Source organism: Salvelinus alpinus, chromosome 27 (assembly GCF_045679555.1).
Source record: "Salvelinus alpinus chromosome 27, SLU_Salpinus.1, whole genome shotgun sequence".
Classification (NCBI taxonomy): Eukaryota; Metazoa; Chordata; class Actinopteri; order Salmoniformes; family Salmonidae; genus Salvelinus; species Salvelinus alpinus.
This window is the reverse complement of record NC_092112.1, coordinates 40,202,256-40,226,222: the sequence shown is the minus strand read 5'-3', so window position 1 is coordinate 40,226,222 and position 23,967 is coordinate 40,202,256.

Genomic DNA, 23,967 nt, shown 5'->3' with positions numbered 1-23,967 from the left:
GAGTAAGTGACCCTGTAACAGAGCCCAGTCATTAGCCCTGACACAGAGAGCTATGATCACCCTGTGACAGCTGTCTCTGCTCCCCGTCCCTATCCATCTACACCGCCACTGTTTCACAGACCTCCCATGTCAATGGACCAACCCTGCCACAATACATCATAGTGAGGGACATTAAGAACATATAGAGAGATAGAAGATAAAATGGTAACAATGAATCTGCTGTAAATCATATGTTGTTTTTTGGTTTCCTAGCTCAAGACTGGGTCAGTTATTCCCTCCCTCTCCCTATTTTCTGTTTAACAATGTTTGGAACTATCACAGCATAGCACATGTGTTCTGTGTTCGCAACACACATTGTGTTATGGTAAAGAATTTCTTAGCTTACATTTTACCAATATGGAAAACAAAATATTTCTACCCAATTTCTCCATTGACGTCAAGCATAGTTGCATTTATTTAGGAATGGATTAGAATAGGATCATAGTTTATGATCCTCCACCAGATATACTGAAATGTCAGTTTCAGTCTATCAGCGCAGTCCTTTCAGTCCAATGATGGAAGCAGCCCCACATCATGTGCACCAATGTACGATGCCTGAGGGATCTATGCTAGCAAAGGGGGGCAATTATAACAAGCTACCAGAAACAGTCAGTCTGACAGACCAGGTCATCCTCTCCTCCTGTGTGTGTGTGTGTGTTCTGTTCTGTAGGGATGCATGGTGATGGATGGAGTTTTAAAAGTGCTAGCCACCTCACACAGATGCCTGCACTTCTCCTGTGCCCAAAGTGGCAGAAACAAATGGTATTAAAAGCTCTCCCTCCATGTCTTTCAGAACAAGTGGCTCTCTGGGGTTAAGACACTAGGTATTAGTTAATCTATGTAGCCAGGTCTCCTACCTAGCTAAAAGAACGAAGCAGCCAGATGTCCTCACTAGCTCAAGAATGGTCTGACTTATTCTATTCTCTCTAACCTGATTAAAAAGTAAAATATTCCGCTGCAATTTCCAGGTGATTATCTTTCATGCATCTCAATTTAAGAGAATTGATCTCCTGGAATTGATTTCCCTGCGAGTCTTGTCAGTTTTCTTTCATATTTCAATTTGCAAATGAATCATCTCAACCTCAGCCCTGTAGAATCATATAAAATGCTGTATTTTCTTGGCTTGGTGTCTCACATCCTGTGATCCAGGCAAACAAATCCACTATGTGATATATTGAGGCGATGCAGAATTGTGACAACTTAGCGATAGCGTCTTGGATAGCTGTCTTGGAAGACACTTTAATTGTTGTCTTTCCCATAATTGCGTCCCAGTTGGTTTCATGCAGGGTAAATCTCTAAGTCAGTTTGAAGGCTTTTTCCATTCGCTTGCCGTCAGTCACGCACCAAGTGCAATACGCACATTTCCTCTGTCTTAAAGCCATGCCTGGAAACTGTCACTGATGTATTAATTACGTGGAAGCAGCCTGCTGCACAAGAGAACACACACACACAGGCACACCTCCTTCATCGCAGTCACAAAAGGTGCATCAGATGATATTTAATGTGAATGGGAGGCCGGTCCCCCTTCCACTTTTACTGAATACAGGTTTACAATCAATGCACTGAAGGCAAGTAACAATGCCCATTGGAGTAACCCTGCCCATTGGACTGTATGGTGATTCTTATGAGACATGAGGCTGAGGATGATCCACCCAACAAAAAGGACTGAGACAGACAGTGGTGTGTATTTTTTGTATTTTTCGTCTCTCTGTGTTTCGTAATTTTTCTTCACTTCGCAAGAGGCTGAATGTATCTCACCAGAGAAAGCATCCAAGCAAGCGAAACAGCACCCCTCTGTCTCTCTATGTGTAGGCCATCTATCTGATGCTGTCTGGTCCAAACGAGTATGATATTGTCACCGCCTGTAGCATTGAACGCAAGGGAAGCAACCAAGCATTTGGCCTCCCTTCATAAAAAAGTATCAAATTATAGCCAATCAGCGTTGAGCTAAACTGAGCGAGCTCAACTGTGAATGGTCCTGGCGAACCAAAAAAAAGTGTCAAGGGAAGCCAGCTTGGATTTGGCGTCTCTCCTATCAAATCACATTGAGAGCATACGTAATTGACAAAACAACTTGAATTGTTGCATCTCGCTGTGTTGTTGTCCTCCTGTGGCTAGCTAGCTAAAATTGTCCCTTTAATAAATTAGCCATGGATGGAGACAGGGATTTGAACTTCTGGTTTTACTTAATTCTCCGTACTGGCCAATGATTATAATGGTGATTCTGATCCAACCATTAATACATAGATTGTTGTGTCCCTGACCTGAGAAGACGGAAGTTCATTATGTAGCTATATGTAGAAGGCTAATGTTAACTAGCTAACGTTGCCCATGTATGGAAGTTAGGCTAGCAAGCAAGCCTTTTAGCCAGGTAGCCTAGGACAACAAAAATAAAAGCGTGTCATGTATGACAGTGATGAACTGTTTCACCAACATAAAAGAGAGGAGGATGGAATTGGCATTTCTCTACAAGTAGGGTGAGTCAACATGTTATTTTCTACGTGCACGAATGCCCACGCACACACACCGAAATCAGAACCATGGACAGCCACATCATTTAGCTTACTTTGACTGGACTAAATTGTTTTTGGTATATTTTTGTGGTCACTGTATTAGACTTAACATAGGTGATTTGATGATGTTGAAATGGTGCTGGAATAGTGAAGGCAGCTCCTGTTTTCTTAGCAACTTTGTGGTTCTAAATCAATAGTTGTTTAGTGGTAAGAAAATGTCAAACATTAACTGCTTGACCCTGTTGTAGGTCATGTAACTGTCTGATACATGCCATATGCTTTTGTGTACTTCACCGGACAGAGGTTGCTCTCCAGTTTTGTGATGAAACGAAGGTGTGGTTGAATTTATTCTGCCACGGTGTCTTCTTATTGTTTCGACATTTTGTTACATTACATCCTTATTCTAAAATGAATTAAGTCACTTTTTTCCCCCTCATTAATCTACGCAAAAAAAGCACAAAAAAAACTGGAAAAACTACATTTACATACGTTTTCAGACCCTTTACTCAGTACTTTTTTGAAGCACCTTTGGCATCGATTACAGCCTTGAGTCTTCTTAAGTATAACAATACAAGCTTGGTACACCTGTATTTGGGGAGTTTCTCCCATTCTTCTTTGCATATCCTCTCAAGCTCTGTCAGGTTGGATGGGGAGTGCCACTGCAGAGCTATTTTCAGGTCTCTCCAGAGATGTTCGATCGGGTTCAAGTCCAGGCTCTGGCAGGGTCACTCAAGGACATTCAGAGACTTGTTCCGAAGCCACTCCTATGTAGTCTTGGCTGTGTGCTTAGTGTTGTTCTCCTGTTGGAAGATGAACCTTCTCCCCAGTCTGAGATCCTGAGTGCTCCAGAGCAAGTTTTCATCAAGGATATCTCTGTACTTTGCTCCGTTCCGTTCATTTTTCCCTTGATCCTGACTAGTGTCCCAGTCCCTGCTGCTGAAAAACATCCCACAGCATGACGCTGCCACCACCATGCTTCACTGTAGGGACGCTACCAGGTTTCCTCCAGACGTGACGCTTGGAATTCAGGCCAAAGTGTTCAATCTTGGTTTCATTAGACCACAGAATCTTGTTTATCATGGTCAGAGTCCTTTAGGTGCCTTTTGGCAATCTTCAAGCGGGCTGTCATGTGCCTTTTACTGAGGAGTGGCTTCCTTCTGGCCACTCTACCATAAAGGCCTGATTGTCGGAGTGCTGCAGAGATGGTTGTCCTTCTGGAAGGTTCTCCCATTTCCACAGAGGAACTCTGGAGCTCTGGCCAAGAGACCATCGGGTTCTTGGTCTCCTCCCTGACCATGGCCCTTCTCCCCAACTTGCTCAGTTTGGCCCGGTGGCCAGCTCTAGGAAGAGTCTTGGTGGTTCCAAACTTCTTCCATTCATAGAGCAAACATCGCAATTGTCACAACACAGATTGTAATATGGCTTTTTTTGTCTGGCTTCCCCAGTGATTTTCCCCATGCAACGCTACTGGAGACAGAACTGGATGAGACATTCTGTGATCTCAATGGGTTTCATTATTCAGCGGGCATGGCATACCTCTCGAAGTAGCTAAACTAAAGTGATTGTGACACAGTAAGGAGTTAAGAGAATGGTGTGACGACCATCCCACTCTGTCTGCCGAATTCCTTCTCTCTGATCTTGCTATCCTTAATAGGATGTTGGTGGGCGGAGCTGGGAAGGTCGTCAGTGAAATGGGACACACCTGAGCTTCGGTGTGTCCCGCGGATAAATACACCTTTCCCCGACACATCGAGAAGACTCTGTCCACGCAGACACACTGTAGGTTTTGGTTGTGGTATTTTGGGGCTTCTCAACACCCCTCATTATCATCATATATGCACGCATCCACTGGCTTACACTACTGACTATACACACTATTTGATACTTGGATGTAGGTTTGTCATTTCTTTATCTCTGCGTTGTCTCCCTATTTGTTACGTGCTATGAGCCGGTTCGTGACAATACAAACAGGCCGGAGATGAGAGGATCCTCAGTAAGAGGCTTATGGCAGCATCCGCAGTGTGACAGACCAAGACTGGGACCCACACAGACCGTCAAAGATTTCTACAGCACCATTGAGAGCATCCTGTCGGGCTGTATTACTACTGGTACAGCAACTGCACCATCCGCAACCACAGGACTCTCCAGAGGGTGGTGCGGTCTGCCCAACATATCACCAGGGGCACACTGCCTGCCCTCCAGGACAACTACAGCACCCGGTGTCACAGGAAGGCCAATAAGATCATGAAGGACCCCAGCCACCCATGTCAAGGCCTGTTCACCCCGCTACCATCTCAAAGGCAGGGTCAGTACAGATGCATCAAAGCTGGGGCCTTGACTGAAAAACAGCTTACATCTAGTCATCACTAGATCATCACTAACATCACTAACACGCCTCCACCCAGTACCCTGCCCTAAACAGTACCCTGCCCTAAACACAAGTATTTTTTTTCCAACAATTGTTTACAGACAGATTATTTCACTTATAATTCACTGTATCCCAATTCCAGTGGGTCAGACGTTTACATACACTAAGTGGACTGTGCCTTTAAACAGCTTGGAAAATTCCAGAAAATGATGTCATGGCTTTAGAAGCTTCTTACAGGCTAATTTACATCATTTGAGTCAATTGGATGTGTACCTGTGGATGTATTTCAAGGCATACCTTCAAAGTCAGTGCCTCTTTGCTTGACATCATGGGAAAATCAAAAGAAATCAGCCAAGACCTCAGAAAAAAATGATAGACCACAAGTCTGGTTCATCCTTGGGAGAAATTTCCAAACGCCTGAAGGTACCACGTTCATCTGTACAAACAATAGTACGCAAGTATAAACACCATGGGACCACGCAGCAGTCATACCACTCAGGAAGGAGATGTGTTTTGTCTCCTAGAGATGAACGTACTTTGGTGGGAAAAGTGCAAATCAATCCTAGAACAACAGCAAAGGACCTTGTGAAGATGCTGGAGGAAACAGGTACAAAAGTATCTATATCCACAGTAAAACGAGTCCTGTATAGACATAACCTGAAAGGCTGCTCAGCAAGGAAGAAGCCACTGCTCCAAATCCGCCATTAAAAGCAGGACTACAGTTTGCAACTGCACATGGGGACAAATATTGTCTTTTTGGAGAAATGTCCTCTGGTCTGATGAAACAAAAATAGAACTGTTTGACCATAATGACCATTGTTATATTTGTAGGAAAAAGGGGGAGGCTTGCAAGCCGAAGAACACCAACTCAACCGTGAAGCATGGGGGTGGCAGCATCATGTTGTGGGGGTGCTTTGCTGCAGGAGGAACTGGTGCACTTCACAAAATAGACGGCATCATGAGGAGGAAAATTATGTGGATATATTGATGCAACATCTCAAGACATCAGTCAGGAAGTTAAAGCTTGGTCACAAATGGGTCTTCCAAACGGACAATGACCCCAAGCATACTTTCAACGTTGTGACAAAATGGCTTAAGGACAACAAAGTCAAGGTATTGGAGTGGCCATCACAAATTCCTGACCTCAATCCTATAGAAAATGTGTGGGCAGAACTGAAAAAGCGTGTGCAAGCAAGTGGGCCTACAAACCTGACAGTTACACCAGCTCTATCAGCAGGAATGGGCCAAAATTCACCCAACTTATTGTGGGAAGCTTGTGGAAGGCTACCTGAAATGTTTGACCCAAGTTAAACAATTTAAAGGCAATGCTACCAAATACTAATTGAGTGTGTGTAAACTTCTGACCCACTGGGAATGATGGTCAGCTGAAATAAATCATTCTCTCTACTATTTTTCTGACATTTCACATTCTTAAAATAAAATGGTGATCCTAACTGACCTAAGACAGGGAATTTTTACCAGGATTAAATGTCAGGAATTGTGAATAACTGAGTTTAAATGTATTTGGCTAAGGTGTATGTAAACTTCAGACTTCAACTGTATGTACTGTATTCTATTCAAAGCCTATCCTATTTAACTATTTCTGTACATATACTATTCTATCCTACATATTCTATCCATACACTGTCCATAATGCCTATAACTTACATCTTATCATATATGTTTATATTCCGGACTCTGACATTGCTCGTCCTAATATTTCTGTATTTCTTAATTATATCATTTTACTTTTTAGATTTGCATGCATTGTTTTGTATTGTGAGATATTACTGCACTGTTGGAGCTAGGAACATAAGCATTTCACTATACCTGCAATAACATCCACTAAATATGTGACCAATACGATTTGTATTGATCAATTGAAATACTGTGGCATATTCTTTCCTCTCCTCTTCTCAATCTATCTCTCTGATCGGTCCAGATCAGTCCTGGTCTGGTTTCGATTCTGGCCACCTGTCAGGCCTGGGCAGTTCCAGAGAACTGCGGTCAGGACGGTCAAGTCGTTGTGTTCTCCACGCGACACCCTCCCCCATCCCTCCTCCTCCTCCCATCTCTCCCGAGCTGCTCCATTAGCTGTGTCCACTGGCCCCTGTCCCAATCCTTAGAGCGTGTCCTGTTTATCTAACACACGTCTTCTCAGTCTCCAAAGTCCTCCAGATAGCCATCACAGCCATTCCACAGAAATATGTGTTACTGTGGAGATTGTACTGCTGAGAGATAGGACACATTTGTCATAAGCTTTTCACTTCATTCATCTCCTTGGGCATGTCAATGTACCCATTTGTATAGATTAGCAGATTGGAAAATGTTTATAATAATATACCATCAACTGGATAGTTGATGAATCTGCAGTCCATATAAAAGAGCCTAACATCCATTAAAAGGAGCATTATAAGGTAGATCATTGTATCGTATGTAGGCCTACAGTTTAGGTAAGCGAGACGGACACCTGTGGTCTGAACAATGGTAGACAGAAAAGGCTAGAGTTTTCTCCCCTAACAGCACCACAAGGAGAAGGAGATTGTCTGTTTCCTCTGTGTAAACCTAATCAATGTAGTCTGGATGGAACACATCTTCTCCTCCTGCTGTTCCTCAGCAGCCCCAGAAAGGTGATCTGGGCCCTGGGAGAACAGACTGGAATCCTGGTGAATTCAACCCTCAAGCAAATAAATACAAGGTGAAAAAAATAAGAAAATATACATACAGGCTACGTCTCAGCTGGTGTGTGCTTATCTCTGTGAAAACAACATTCCCATGCTTTAGAAAGAGCAGAGGCCTGCCTGGTCTGCCGGGTGTTGTTTTGCTTAAAGCTACTATCTTGGCAGCCCCGTCACTTTTTTGGAGTACAGTTTAGGAATGGGGCTAAGATAGTTGCTAAGCTCATGAGGCATTTAGTTATATTCTTAGACAATCAATAGGTAACATCAATATCTGAAATGATCATCTAATCAATTCCCACATCACACACTGTACCTTTTAAGCTTGAATTTATTTTGTGAGGGCAGTTAACATGTCATAAATTACACACATTTTTCAGCTTGCTTTGATTAGGTGGACATGGGCTAATACTGCATGTTCCATTTCCTATGTGTGTGTGTGTGTGTGTGGGGCTAATGGAAAGAACCTGGGCCTGTATTTACACAGCCTCACATAACCCAGTCCATTTAGAAAGGCATTGCGTTTCAGCCAGAACCCCTTTGTGACTAATGGGGAACGATAAGAAATTAGAATGTATGAAAACAGCTACAAATCAATAACATTAATCTAATATAGATCTGCGATACAGCGTAATCTGCATGTCATCTGAGACACATTTCTTAATTAAAGAATTTATTTATTTACTTTGCTTGACTCTGAGAGAGAAACTAGGGAACAGACTGCTGCATTTTGGATTGATAGAAGATGTTAAAACGCCACACTTCTTTCTGAGATTCGCCAAACGTTTCTGGCTTCATTTTTTCCCTCTGGTTCCATTTCTTATCCCGATCAAAACTAAAGCCGGAAAATGCACTAGGATTTGGCAGAAGCCAAACTTTGAAATTGAGTTTGACAGTATTCCAATAGCTGTGAGTGATATCAGCATATTTAATATCCTGGAAGGGAGGAGAGGAAGGAGAGTACAGGTGACTGGTTGAGGGGAATCTGCTTTTCTAGTTCTGTGTCTGTGTGTCTGTGTTTCTGTCACTGTGTTTCTCTGGGAGTGTGTATGTGTCCATGTTAAATTTAATAAACTGAACACTGAATACAAAATAACAAAGGTGAAACAACGAAAAAACGAAACAGTCCTATAAGGTGACACAACACAAAACAGGAAACAACTACCCACAAACACAGGTGGGAACAGGCTACCTAAGTATGGTTCTCAATCAGAGACAACGATTGACAGCTGCCTCTGATTGGGAACCATACCAGACCAAACACATAGAAATACAACACACAGAACAAAACATAGAAATGAAAAACATAGTATGCCCACCCCAACTCACGCCCTGACCAAACCAAAATAGAGACATAAAAAAGGAACTAAGGTCAGGACGTGACACCAACACACATGCCATTTGTTTACTTAGGGCTAGGCACAGCGGGACACCTGTCGACAACTTCCGGTGGAATTGGAAGGCGCGCAATTCAAATAAATAATCATAAAAATTATGGATATTAAACATTTAGGTACAAACAAGTGTCTTATATCGGTTAAAAGCTTAAATTCTTAAATACATTCTGGGAGCTGGAATTGCGTATGACACATAGCTTTCCATTGTAAGAGCATGAGCTCTCAAAAAAAGAAAATTCAGGTTGTTTTTCCTTTGGATTTTCTCCTACCATATCAATTGTGTTATAGTCTCATACATTAGTTTAACATGTATACAAACTCCAACGGGTTTTCTATCCAATGGTACCAATTATATGCATATCCTGGCTTCTGGGCCTGAGTAACAGGCAGTTTACTTTGAGCACGTCAGTCAGACAGGAAGTGGAGAAAAATAGACCCTAGCCTGAAGAAGATTTTATAATTATCAAAGACGGTTGTCATGGCATACTACTATAAAACAAAGTAAATTAAAGATCAAGTTCAAAAGAAGTTATGCCTTGATTCAGGAGTGAATTAAAGACATTTTCTCTCTCTCTCATTCACTTAACACAAAGACACATAAACAGTTTATGCAAGTTTTTTTCCACATTTTCATGCAGCTCTTCTGAAGTGAGTGTTAATGGTGGAAAAACAACCAAGAGGATGTACCAGAAATAATAGCATGGACTGAGTAAAATGCTACAGCAAATATCTAAGTATAACCACAAAAAAACAGTAGCTTACAGTATCTCAATAAATGTATCCTCAGACCAAACAAAAAAAGATTTCTGGTCAAATATGTTTATTTTTCTGTTTCATTCAGGTAAATGCTGATGTCATTATTTCATCTCTCCATTCCCTTTTTTCTGTTTTTTTTCCCAGGGAGGGGAGGGAGGGGAGAAAGTCATTGCTCGTGAGAGATACAGGTTTGCGTGGAAGATAAGGCCGTTTTGGCACTGTTGAATCATTCATTCATCACCATTCTTATCGGTCACTTGGGAAAGGTGCTTATAATAAATTGCGGCAATAGTTCACAGCAGAGAGAAAGGGGAGAGAAGAAAGAAAGAGAGAAATGAGAGAGAGAGAGAAGGAGGGAGCACTCTGTGCTTGTTTAAACAAAGTGATTTATTTGGAGGGCAATCAAACAGAATGGAGGATATTTATGATGTGAGCTCACATCTACAGCCGAACAGAGGAGATACTGAAGACAGTGATGGCTTCCAGAACTCAAAGTGGGGCTGGGATCCAGGTCAAGATTGCAACTTACTGTAAAACAACCTGAACTCTGAAGTCACCTTCTCATGTTTGCCTGTACCCTTTCACAGTGATTGCTGTGCTGTAACTACACATCCCATGGCTAGCATAACTATTGTTGAAACAATGCTACAGTATATGTGGTTTGTAACAGCCTTGTCTCCTTTATAGCCATTGGAGGGGCCACTGTTTTGAGGAGCACTTGAATCGGCCTGTTGAGCTAATCAACATAATAGAAGATAACATGAAAAGAGATTGTGGATGACGCTCAGGGTCCTTTCAGTCATAACAGATTGCATTAAACAGCTGGTCGTCAATAACAACATAGGAAAAACGCATACAGTGCATTCGGGAATTATTCAGATCCCTTGACTTTTTCCACATTTTGTTACGTTACAGCCTTATTCTCAAATAGATTAAATTAATGTTTTCCCTTATCAATCTACACACAATATCCCATAATAACAAAACGAAAGCAGGTAAATAAAAATGAAATACCTTATTTACATAAGCATTCAGACCCTTTGCTATGAGACTCAAAATTGAGCTCAAGGATCTCTCTGTACTTTGCTCTGATCCATTGATCCTGACTAGTCTCCCAGTCCCTGAAAAACATCCCCACAGCATGATGCTGCCACGACCGTGCTTCACTGTAGGGATGGCTTTGGCCTGGTGATGTGCGGTTCCAGGTTTCCTCTGACGTGACGCTTGGCATTCAGGACAAAAAGTTAAATCTTGGTTTTCTCAAACCAGAGAATCTTGTTTCTCGTGGTCTGAGAGTCCTTAGGTGCCTTTTAGCAAACTCCAAGTGGGCTGTCATGTGCCTTTTACTGAGGCCTGATTGGTGGAGCACTGCAGAGATGGCTGTCCTTCTGGAAGGTTCTCCCAACTGGAAGGTTCTTTCGCTCTATCAGAGTGACCATCGGGTTCTTGGTCACATCCCTGGTTGTTCCAAACTTCTTCCATTTAAAAATGATGGAGGCCACTGTGTTCTTGGGGACCTTCAATTCTGCAGGAATTTCTTGGTACCCTTCCCCAGATCTGTGCCTCGACACAATCCTATCTCGGCACTATACGGACAATTCCTTCGACATCATGGTTTTGTTTTTGCTCTTACATGTACTGTCAACTGTGGGACTTTTTATATAGACAGGTGTGTGCCTTCCCAAACCATGTCCAATCAATTGAATTTACCACAGGTGGACTCCAATCAAATCCAATTGTTGAAACATCTCAAGGATGATCAATGGAAACAGGATGCACCTGAGCTCAATTTCGAGTCTCATGGCAAAGGGTCTGAATACCTATGTAAATAAGGTATTTCTGATTTTTATTTGTATTAAATTTGCATTTCTAAAACCTGTTTTGACTTTGTCATTGTGGGGTATTGTGTGTAAATTGATAAGGAAATCGTTTTATTGAATCCATTTTAGAATAAGTCTGTAACTTAACAAAATGTGGAAAAAGTTAAAGGGTCTGAATATACTTTTCCCCCCTACTGTATTATTGACTGTGTGTTTGTTTATTCCATGTGTAACTCTGTGTTGTTGTATGTGTCGAACTGCTTTGCTTTATCTTTGCCAGGTCGCAGTTGTAAATGAGAACTTGTTCTCAACAAGCCTACCTGGTTAAATAAAGGTGAAATATAATAAATAAATACACTTTTCGAATGCATTGCAAATGTGATATTTCCATTTTTTATGTTTAAGAAATTTGCTAAAATTGTTTTTACTTTGTCATTATAGTGTATTGATTGATGAGGAAAAAAACGATTGAATCCATTTCAGAATGAGGCTGTAACGTAACAAAATGTGGAAAAATGGAATGGTTCTGAATACTTTCCGAACGCATTGTACTTCATCTCCACACACTGATGCAGTATCTCAGCGCAAAACAGCCTACATGGCAGTGGCACTCCACAAACACAATGCACACATACAGTACAGTATACTTCAACTCAGTATACTCCTACTCAGTACAGTACACACATCTTTTTGTACAGTATTGTCTTACTGGGGCGAGTGTGAAAGTATGAGTGAGAAAGTGTTAGCTAGCTCAAAAGACAGAAGGTAATCTTTAGGCCAATCCAGGCTCCTCACGGCAAGTCATTATGTGTGAGGGACCCACAATGCACCTCTCTCAAAAATCCTCCTTCAGACATGGCAGCTGTCCCTCGGCTCTACCTCTGTACCTTATTTCCACTTGAAAGATTTCCCACAAAACCAGTCCACATGGCTGGGGACTATGGTATTAGGCTGATGGCAAAAGCAAAATAACTGGCTACTTCTCCTTCTAAAACTACCTCTGAAAGCACTTAAAGACACTGGGGGGGAGGTGAGTCTATCTATCTAGCGCTCTATTGCTGCCAGGCCAATACGGGGCTAGCAGCTAGCCTCCTCTGACCCGACTTCAAAGGTACAGTGGGGCTGTGAAGCTTGGCTGAACCATTACCGTCTATTATTGAGTAATCTAGGCCACCAGAGAGAGAGAACCAGAGGAATGTTCAATGTTGCCTAGCATTACTGCACCTTGAAGTTTGGTGCAACTTATCATGATGAAGTGGCTCTTGTGGTAGAGTGGTAGATTTTTATGGATAGTGTCCATAGACTGAGCCAGATGTGTTATTACAAAGACAAACCCAGACAAGGTAACTATATGAACATTTGAAATGGTTATTAATAAGAATCAGAATGGATAATTTAGCTTTCATTTGACATCATGGGAATAGTATCTACAATATAATTTGACCAGTGAGATTTCTTTGTAAGTGTACCTTTATTTATGCAGGGAGTCACCATTGAGACCAGGCTCTGTTTCACAAGGGAGCCCTGCATATACAACTTCACAAGACAAACTCAAAAATAAATTGCAATATAAAACAAGAAAATGCAACACAACACAAATATTAAAAACAATTACATTCCTCAGTAAGAACGTCCCCAATCACCTCCGGATGAAAAGCGTGCCAAAAGTAAACTGCCTGTTACTCAGGCCCAGAAGCTAGGATATGCATATAATTGGTAGCTTTGAAAACACTCTAAAGTTTCTACAACTGTTAAAATAATGTCTGTGAGTATAACAGAACTGATATGGCAGGCAAAAACCAGAGGACAAACCATCCATGGGGAAAAATATTGAGGTCATAAGATTTTCCATTAGGTTTCTATGGGATGCCCTTATTATTAGGAACCTGGTTGCAGTTCCTATGGCTTCCACTAGATGTCAACAGTCTTTAGAGATTGTTTCTTTTGAGAAATGAAGAAGTAGTGCTATTCATTTTAAGTGTCACTCCAGGTGGACTTGATGCGCGTTGTTTTTATCCGGTATTGGAAACAGTTTATTCCGTCTTAAATTTTATCGATTATTTACGTTTTAGGGTACCTGAGGTTGGATTAGGAATGTTGTTTGAAATGTTTGGACCAATTTACAGATAACTTATTAGATACTTTGTATGCATGTTGGGCGAGTTGAAACCGGTGTATTTCTGAATCAAACGTGCCAAATAAATGGACATTTTTGCGTTATAAAGTAGGACATTATTGAACAAAAGGACCATTTGTGATGTTTCTGGGACATTTTGGAGTGCCAACAGAAGAAGATCTTCAAAGGTAAGGCATGAATTATATCGCTATTTCTGACTTTTGTGCGCACCTGCCTGGTTGAAATATGATTTTCATGTGTTTGTATGCGGGGCGCTGTCCTTAGATAATCACATGGTTTGCTTTCGCCGTAAAGCCTTTTTTAAATCTGACACAGCGGCTGGATTAACAAGAAGTTAAGCTTTATTTTGATGTATAACACATATATTTTCAAGAATGTTAAATATTTGAATTTGGTATTTTTGAATTTCGCGCTCTGCAATTTCACCAGATGTTAAGAAGTTAAGTCAATCAGCGTGTTTTCCCGTACTCCTTCTTCTATTCTCTTTTTGCTAGTCCTCCCGGTTTTGACCCTTGCCTGTTTTCTGGACTCCATTTCCGCCTGCCTGATTATTCTGCCTGCCCTGACCTCGAGCCTGCCTACCCTTCGGTACCTCCTGGACTCTGAATTGGTTTGACCTTTTGCCTGTACACGACCATTCTTCTGCCTACCCCTATTTGGATTATTAATAAACTTCAAAGACTCTAACCATCTGCCTCCTGTGTCTGCATCTGGGTCTCGCCTTGTGCCATTATAGTACGAACTGGCCATGACAGACCCAGCAGACTTGGACCAGCTCCGCCACGCTGTCTTCCTGCAGGGAGACACCATTGGGCGACATGAAGATCTGTTACAGGACCTTCTGGAGAGGCTCCGTTCCTTGACGGAATAACACGACCAAGGGTTTAAGGCTATTATGGAGCAAATCAGGGAGTTAGCTTTGAGGCAGCCTGCCACCTCTGAAAAACCCCAACCACCCAGTAACTATTTTCCTATTAGTGGTGAGTTTGCACAGTCTACCCCGGCTCCCCGAGAACCCTGCTTACCTCCTCTGAAGCGATATTCTGGGGATCCTGGTACTTGCCGTGGTTTTCTTTCTCAGTGCTCTTTTATTTTTGAGCTACAGCCATCTTTGTTTCCTTCAGACCAATCTAAGATAGCGTATATTATTACGTTAATGTCGGGAAGGGCACTCTCTTGGGCTACAGCAGTTTGGGAGCAACAATCCGCCATTTGTTGTCATTTGGTGGATTTCGTGGCAAAGGTGAGGAAGGCATTCGATTCTCTGGTATCCGGGAGAGAGGCGATCAGTAAACTTCTTGAATTACTTGAAATCTCCCGTAGTGTGGCAGATTAGTTCGCACGTTGCTTTTCGCACGTTGGCCGCCGAGAGTGCCTGGAATCCGGAGTCTCTTTTTGATACCTTTCTTCACGGATTATCTGAGGTGGTTAAAGATGAGCTATAGCTGCTCGGCAATTACTGGTAGACCTCGACCCCCGCAATGCCCTCATCATTAGAATTGATGGACGTTTATAGGAACGCCGGAGTGAGAGGAGGTCTGGAGGAGGACAAAAGTTTCACCAGGAGAATGTTCTGACGCACACTCGTTCATCCGCTATGGCTCACTCACCTTCGAAGGAATCCGGAAGTTCCTGAAGGCAGTTTTCCCGAGAGGATCCGAAGCCACCCGAGCTCCCTTGTGAATCATCAACAACGGGTGAGTTGGATACTGCTGAGCCTATGCAATTAGGAAGAGCTAGGTTATCGGTTGGGGAACACTCATATAGGCTGACTCCAAACTGTTGTCTGTACTGTGGAGGGGCAGGACATTATATAGCTACCTGCCCTGTTAAGAAACCCTTGTCTCCGGTGGGTGCAGGTGCCCATGGATGCTAGGACACTGGACGGCCGCTCAATAGATAGTCACCCATAGTACTATGCCCGTTCATATACGGGTTTCAGGTAACCATAGTGAGACCATACAGTTCCTCCTCATTGCATCTCCCCATGTTTCTGTTGTCTTGGCATTTTCCTGGCTCCAAAAAACACAACCCTGTTATTGACTGGACCACGAGCTCCATCCTGGGTTGGTGCCCATTTTGCCACCCTCACTGTCTTCAAGCAGCACAGCATTCCCCGAGACGTCTTCCTCAGGATGTTAGCAAGGCTTAGAATGTTTCTGCCATTCCCACTGAATTCCATGACCTCCTGGAAGTGTTCAGAAAGGCACGTGCTACTTCTCTTCCCCCGCACCGTCCTTATGCTTGTGCCATTGATCTTCTCCCAGGCACCACACCACCTGGGGATCGGCTACATTCTCTATCCGGGCCAGAGACCAAGGCTATGGAGGAGTACATAGAGGAGTCTCTGAATACTGGGGCCATCCGTCCATCTGCATCTCCTGCCGGCGCAGGGTTTTTCTTTGTGGAGAAGGACAAGACCCTGCGTCCGTGCACGGACTACCGGGGACTGAAGGACATTTCAGTTAAAAATTGGTACCCCCTCCCTTTCCTCGGCTTTTGAACCTCTCCGGGGGCCACCATTTTTTCCAAGCTGGACCTTCGGAATGCCTACCACCTGGTTCGGACACGCGAACGGGATGAGTGGAAAACTGCCTTCAACACAGTCAGCGGACATTATGAGTACCAGGTCATGCCGTTTGGTCTCACCAACACACCCGCTGTCTTCCAGGCTTTGGTAAACAATGTGCTCCGGGACATGTTAAACCGTTTTGTGCGTCTACCATGACGACATCCTGTTATTTTCACGGTTGGCCCAAGAACATGTTCTTCATGTCAGGCAGGTCCTTCAGCTCCTCCTGAAGAACCAATTGTTCGTGAAAGCCGAGAAGTGTGAGTTCCACTGATCTACATTCGCCTTTCTGGGATATGTCATTGCTGAGGGTAATGTCTAGATGGATCCTGGAAAGGTGAAAGCAGTGGTGGATTGGTCTCAGCCTACATCCAGGGTGCAGTTGCAATGTTTCCTAGGCTGTGCTAACTTCTACCGCCATTTCATTCGGGGTTACAGCACCCTGGCGGCCCCCCTCTTGGCACTCACCTCTCTCACCTCTACCGTTCACATGGTCTCCAGTTGTCGACATTCTTCTGCCTACCCCTTTTTGGATTATTAATAAACTTCAAAGACTCTAACCATCTGCCTCCTGTGTCTGCATCTGGGTCTCACCTTGTGCCCTTATAACCTGTAGAATCTCATTTTAGTTCTGTGACTTCAATACCAGCATACAAGCAAATACATTTGCCAAAATATATATTTGCTGGTGAGGAGAATGAGTGGCACACAGTAATTGGTTAGATTACAACAGAAGGCGCACAAAAGTCTAACTGTGATATCCAGAGACAGAACTGTAACGGTATCCATAATGCGGAATCATCACAGGATGCCGCTACAAGATTTCAAAATTTTAGAAGAGGGTGCCATATATCCTTACAGTGGACAAGAGCCATCTGAAGTTAATATATCAACATCAATGTAATACAACGCTCAGTCCTAAATGCCTCTGAGGTAATGGAATAACTGCTTCAGAACAAAATAAATGTGGTGCAGGTTTCATCAGGAATACCACAGAAAAGTATCTTTCCCTCACTCTATAATTCTGATCATCTCTTCCACTCTTCTCACTGTTATGGCTCTAAGTTTGTATTACCCTGAGAACCTGACTTGCACTGGCTGCCCAGTAGGAAAGCCTATAGCAGGCAAGGACTAACGTATGGACCGGTGAATATAAAATGTAAAGGTCCCAAAAAATATATTCTTATGCTGCTAAGTGACTTTTCATTTAGGTTATCTTTTTCAGTTATTCATGCTTCATGTTTTCTGTGATCGGCTGTACAAAGCCATCCAAATTTATGCCAAAAGCATCTGATCAAATGACTGGGAATTGCATGCAACGCTGCATTGTACACAGTTCTACTGTTTCATGTCGGACATATTTAACTAATTCTATATGCTATGGAAATGTTGAAATATAAAGCCGGGGATTTATATTTTATGTAAAAAAGTAAATCCCCATTATTCATACAATATTGTACACTATGTTTTAAAACATACAATATGCACCTTCCCCCCAAAACAAAACACGATTGCGTTATATTTTGCGTCAAACATAGTGGGTGTAATTGAGCGAAATTGACATAAAGAGAGCTACAAAGCTTACACGAAATTATAATCAAAACCATTTGAGCTCTCTACCATCAAGGATGCTCTGTAGTAGGATAAGAAGAACCATACAATGGTGAATACAGTGGATGCAATTATTACACAAGAGTTGGGCCAATTAACTACATAGGACCCCATATACTGTATGCCTACCACTATGACTCTAATTTGAAGTGTATTATACAATCTTATCATTTTCTGATTAACAGCCGGGAGCCCTACTGTAACTGGAGTTATTCTTGTCATTCAGTCGGAATCTGAGGTCACGCTATGGGAGCGTTAGGATATTGTTCTGCTGAGAACTCATTATACCGTAGAATGCCTGCTGCTACAGGGGTATGTGTTCCTACCTCGTCTGCGGGCATATCTGCAGCATTTCACAGAGAGTTGGAATAATCACCCTTTAAAACTTCTCTAGGGTAGGGGGCAGCATTTGGAATTTTGGATGAAATGCATGCCCAAATTAAACTGCCTGCTTCTCGGGCCCAGAAGATATGATATGCATGTAACTGGTAGATTTGGATAGAACAATCTAGAAGAAAAAGAAACGCACACCTATTTAGGCGAGGTGCTGGTTAGCGGAGTAGAAAACTTAAAAATAAAGGAGAGCCGCACACTCTAGGAGCTCAGATGCAAAAATATTTAATTTACCAACGTTTCGACAGGCAAGCTGTCTTCATCAGGATACAATCACAGACACTGCGGGATGACTCGTTTATATATAGTGTCAAGACACACAGGTGTCTGTAATCATGGCCAAGAGTGGCCTAATATCATTGGTTAATTTCTCAAATATTAAAATGGCATAGAAAGAGCAGCATACAATAAATACAAATGGATAGCATACGATCATAGACTCACTTAAGACCACACAAGCCTACAAACAACCACAATGGCAAAGTCACAACAATCACAAGAATGGCTTCAGATCAAAGTCCACGTTAAGACCGAAGGGAGCAAGGGTCTTTAAGTTAAAGATCCAAGCAGCCTCTCGTTTTAACAATAAATTATCAAGGTCACCCCCTCTCCTAGGGAGGGTGACTTGTTTGATGCCAATATAACGCAGAGATGAAATCGAGTGGCCTGCCTCCAAAAAGTGGGCCGCAACTGGATAGGTCAAGTTTTGGCACCTAATGGTGCTACGATGCTCTGAGATACGTACTTTTAATTCACGCTTTGTACCCTGATGAAGACAGCTTGCCTGTCGAAACGTTGGTAAATTAAATATTTTTGCATCTGAGCTCCTAGAGTGTGCGGCTCTCCTTTATTTTTAAGATTTGGATAGAAAACACTCTAAAGTTTCCAGAACTGTTAACTTCTTCTTAATAGGGGGTGCTATTTTCACTTTGGGAAAAAAATCGTGCCCAAATTAAACGGCCTCGTACTCTGTTCTAGATCATACAATATGCATATTATTATTACTATTGGATAGAAAACACTCTGAAGTTTCTAAAACTGTTTGAATTATATCTGTGAGTAAAACAGAACTCATTTGGCAGCAAACTTCCAAACAGGAAGTGAAAATTCTGAAAATGGGGCTCTGTGTCAGGGCCTGCCTATTCAATCGCCTTATATTTATGGATCTGTATGCACTTCATACGCCTTCCACTAGATGTCAACAGGCAGTAGAATGTTGAATGGGGTGACTAGCTTGATGTGAGACCGAATGAGAGCTTTGGAGTGACAGGTCCGCCTTATTGGCAGTATTCAACTGCGCACCAGGGAACCCCACATTGTCTTCTGAAATGCGTTAGGTATACACGACGAAATGCTCCGGCTCTGACTTTATTGGATACATATGAGAAAAACATCATAAAGATGGATTTTCAACCTAGTTTGACCAGTTTATTCAACGTTTATTGTGAATTTTGGAATTTTTCGTTCCATGCGCCAAGAGTTCTTGGACATGTGCGCTCCACATGGCTAGCCAAAGTTGCTAATTCGACAGAAGAAATGAACATTCTAAAACAAAACAACGATTTATTCTGGAACTAGGACTCCTTGCACTACATTCTGATGGAAGATCATCAAAGGTAAGAGAATATTTATGATGTTATTTCGTATTTTTGTGGTTTATGTTGGCTCCAACAAGGCGGAGAATTGGTGGGCGCTGTCTCACAATATTGCATGCTGTACGTTGTACTAAAGTAATTTTTTTAAATCTAACACAGCGGTTGCATTAAGAACCAGTGTATCTTTCATTTGCTGTACAACATATATTTTTAGTAAAGTTTATGATGAGTTTTTTGGTTAGATTACGTGACTGTCCAAAATTTCTCTGGACAATTTGGTGCATTATGGCTAGGTATTCACAATGTAAAACCACGATTTGTAGCTCTAAATATGCACATTTTCGAACAAAACATAAATGTATTGTATAACATGATGTTATAAGACTCTCATCTGATGAAGTTGTTCAAAGGTTAGTGATTAATCTTATCTCTATTTGTGGGTTTTGTGAAAGCTATGTTGGCGGTGAAAACATGGCGTTGTGTGTTTGGCTATTGTGGTGAGCTAATATAAATATATATTGTGTTTTCGCTGTAAAACATTTAAAAAATCGGAAATAATGGCTGGATTCACAAGATGTTTATCTTTCATTTGCTGTATTGGACTTGTGATTTCATGAAATTATATTATATGATATCCCTGTGGCGCTAGGCTATGCTAGTCAGCTTTTTTGATGAGGAGGATCCCGGATCTGGGAGGGTGAATCGATAGAGGTTAAAATAGTGTCTGTGAGTATAACATAACTAATTTGGCAGGCGAAAACCTGAGAAAAATCCATTCAGGAAGTAGTTTTTGTTTTTGTTTTGTAGTTTTCTATTCAATGCCATTACAGTATCCATTGACTTAGGACTCAAATTGCAGTTTCTATGCCTTCCACTAGATGTCAACAGTCTTTAGAAATTGTTTCAGGCTTGTATTCTGAAAAATGATGAAGTAAAAGCAGTCGGAATGAGTGGACCCTAAAGTGTCACAGAGCTTTTTCATGCGCGAGACCAAGAGACTGCCTTTCTTGTTTACCTTTTAAATTGGCGACGTTATTGTCCGGTTGAAATATTATCGATTATTTAGGCTAAAAACAACCGGATGATTGAATATAAACACCGTTTGACATGTTTCTATGAACTTTACGGATACAATTTAGATTTTTTTGTCCTCCTGTTTTGACTGCGTTTGAGCCTGTGGATTACTGAAGAAAACGCACCAACAAAACAGAGGTTTTTGTATATAAAGAGACTTTATCGAACAAAAGGAACATTTATTGAGTAAATAAATGTCTGCTGAGTGCAACCATATGAAGATCATCAAAGATAAGGGATTAATTGTATCTCTATTTCTGACTTCTGTAACTCTTCTACTTGGCTGGTTACTGTTTGTAATGATTTGTCTAGTGGGCTATGTTCTAAAATAATCATAAGGTATGCTTTCGCCGTAAAGCATTTTTTAAATCTGACACCGTGGTTGGATTCACAAGAAGTTAATCTTTAAACCTATGTAAAATATGTTTTCTTTTCTGAATTTTTATAATGAGTATTTCTGTATTTGAATTTGGCGCCCAGCAGTTGCACTGGCTGTTGAAGAGGTGGGACGCTACCGTCTCACGTGCCCAAGAGAGGTTAACATTGCTCTCTCTCTATCAATCTGTCTCTCGTCTGCAAGTAGGTTTTGATGTGAGAGAGGAAGCCAGTCCCGTCATCGCCACCTCACCTGCTCTTAAGATAACATTTGGGCCGACTGGGTGCCCAAGGCTGGTTAGGAGACTTCGCTAGAGACACTATGTAATTGTTATGAACTGAGAGAATATTAGGGTAGCACTGTAATTCAATAATCATATGCTGTCTTCCCTGCTCCTCTGTTTTACCTCTTTCCTTTTCTGTCTTCTACACCTCTCTCCCCAGCTCCTCTTTGTTCCTCTTTTTTAAAATGCACACCATATGTGCATTGCGGTACAGATTGGACTTGTATTTATAATATGATATTACAATTATAATTTTTCTAATGCATGTATTATGTATTTATAACACCTGGATAATGAACTTTCAATAAAGCTTTCCACAATCTCCACTGGTTGAAATGAAGTATCTCATTGAAATATTACACCTAACCTGTGTCCTCAGATTAATGCAGATGAAGGGAGTTAGATATGCATAGGAACTGTTGTACAGTTTTTTTCTGTATATATGAATTACAAATCAGCCTTTACTTAAATCATGTTTCTAATCTATTGCATAGTTACAATGTGTATTTATTGCTGTCCCAGGAGCAGGAGTGGTCAACACTGTTGAAGTGTATAATTGTAATACATACATACAGACACAGCATCATTCAAATAATGGAATTTGATACACTTGGTATTGGATATGACTGAAAAAGAATGTCTCAGAGATTAATACCTGACCCGCACATTTATTTGCCAAGGAAGAGTACATGATCAGTGAATATATTCAATGTACAGGCTACAATGTGGTGATCTAATGAGTGGTAAAAACTACAGTACATGTATATAGGACTTGCATTCTTGGCACATTAAAGTTATTATATTCTACTCAATCCATAGGCTTAATTAATGCCATTCAGACTTGAAGTTGATACAACAACTATGACAGCTGAGGTTCATAGGTTCTGAACTAATATTCATACCAAACGTTTTAGGGTCCATACACAGATCGGCTACATACTGTAGCTAGCTACACATCCATAGGCATACAGTTATTTTTATCCTCCACTACACAATAATCAAATAAATAGTTAGCTAGCTATGTTACTTCAGCTGCATTGCATGGCACATATAAGCAAGGCAAGCTTACACAATTGTAAAATAGATTCTTTACATCCACTGTTTCCCAAGACGACAGCCTGGTTTGCTGGTTTTCTCACGAGTCCCTAAAACATTAAACAACACGAATTACAATTTCATACTCATGTCATCTAACTCGCTAGATATCGATTTTTGTTCATTAACTTTATGACAAAAAAAATTCCTCTCAATTGTACATTTTTTGCTTGACTCGTTATGACGCTAGAATTACTTACATTTGCTTCCACCATAATGTTTTGTCAGCCATCTTTGCTGAAGAAAGTCACCAGCGACGGATGGCTCGCGTCACATCCATCATTGGATCCACTCGATATGATTGGTCATATAAAAACCTTGGGACCCAAATGCACAATGAGTGCTCTAACTCCCCCTTGTGGTGGTCTGGAGCAATGAAGCCGTGACGCTGGATACCTCTGAGTCCCGCGGTGTAAGCTCGCAACTTTTAAAGGAGGAACCACTGTACTCCCATTATACATGACAACACTAAACTTTGTCTGATCACGCTGCCACCTTTGGAAAGCTGTGATTGTTTGTCTGTGTGTGTGTTTGCATCATTTCACAGTGCCATTTACTAACTCTATTCTTCAACAGTTTCCCTCAAATTGCAGTAACATGGACATCTTTGTCAGTGAAATTCCAAACATGCCAATTTAAGACAGAGACATCAGCCGGCTCCAGTGTAGTCGGGGGACATGCATAGCTGTGTAAGGGAATACAGTGCCACAGAGCATTTGGCCAGGGTCTGCCGGTGGTCTTATTACGCTGAGGTAGCCTTTAAAATCAGTAGAAGAAGCCAATCCCCCATTCCCAGTCATAATGACTGAACAAGGCACAACATTTATTTGACTGGATGAAAAATGGAGGAACATTAGCTGGTGTAGAAAGCAGCACAACTAGGGTTTCTAGGTTTCTACCTGCTGTATGAAGGTGTGATTACTCAAGTCTATGAGTGTGGGTGGATTCAACAGACTTGGCTGCTCCACTGACATTCATTACTCAAGTGTGCCACTACGGGTTGACTTGTTTAACAAACTCTGTATATCTGGCAACACACGTCCATTTGACTGACTTGGTGGGCCTGAACCTGGCAAATGTAGAACTGGCAACACCACTGACAGTGCCAGTAGAGGAAGCTCCAGCAGAGGAAGTTCATGGGAAGCTGGTGGATCAGCAGAAAATCAAAAGGCAGCTGTCACACTGTGAACATCTGCTTGCTTGCCTGCCTCTCGTGTACCTACTGTATCATAGAATGGAAAGAGACTTCAGACCTGGCAA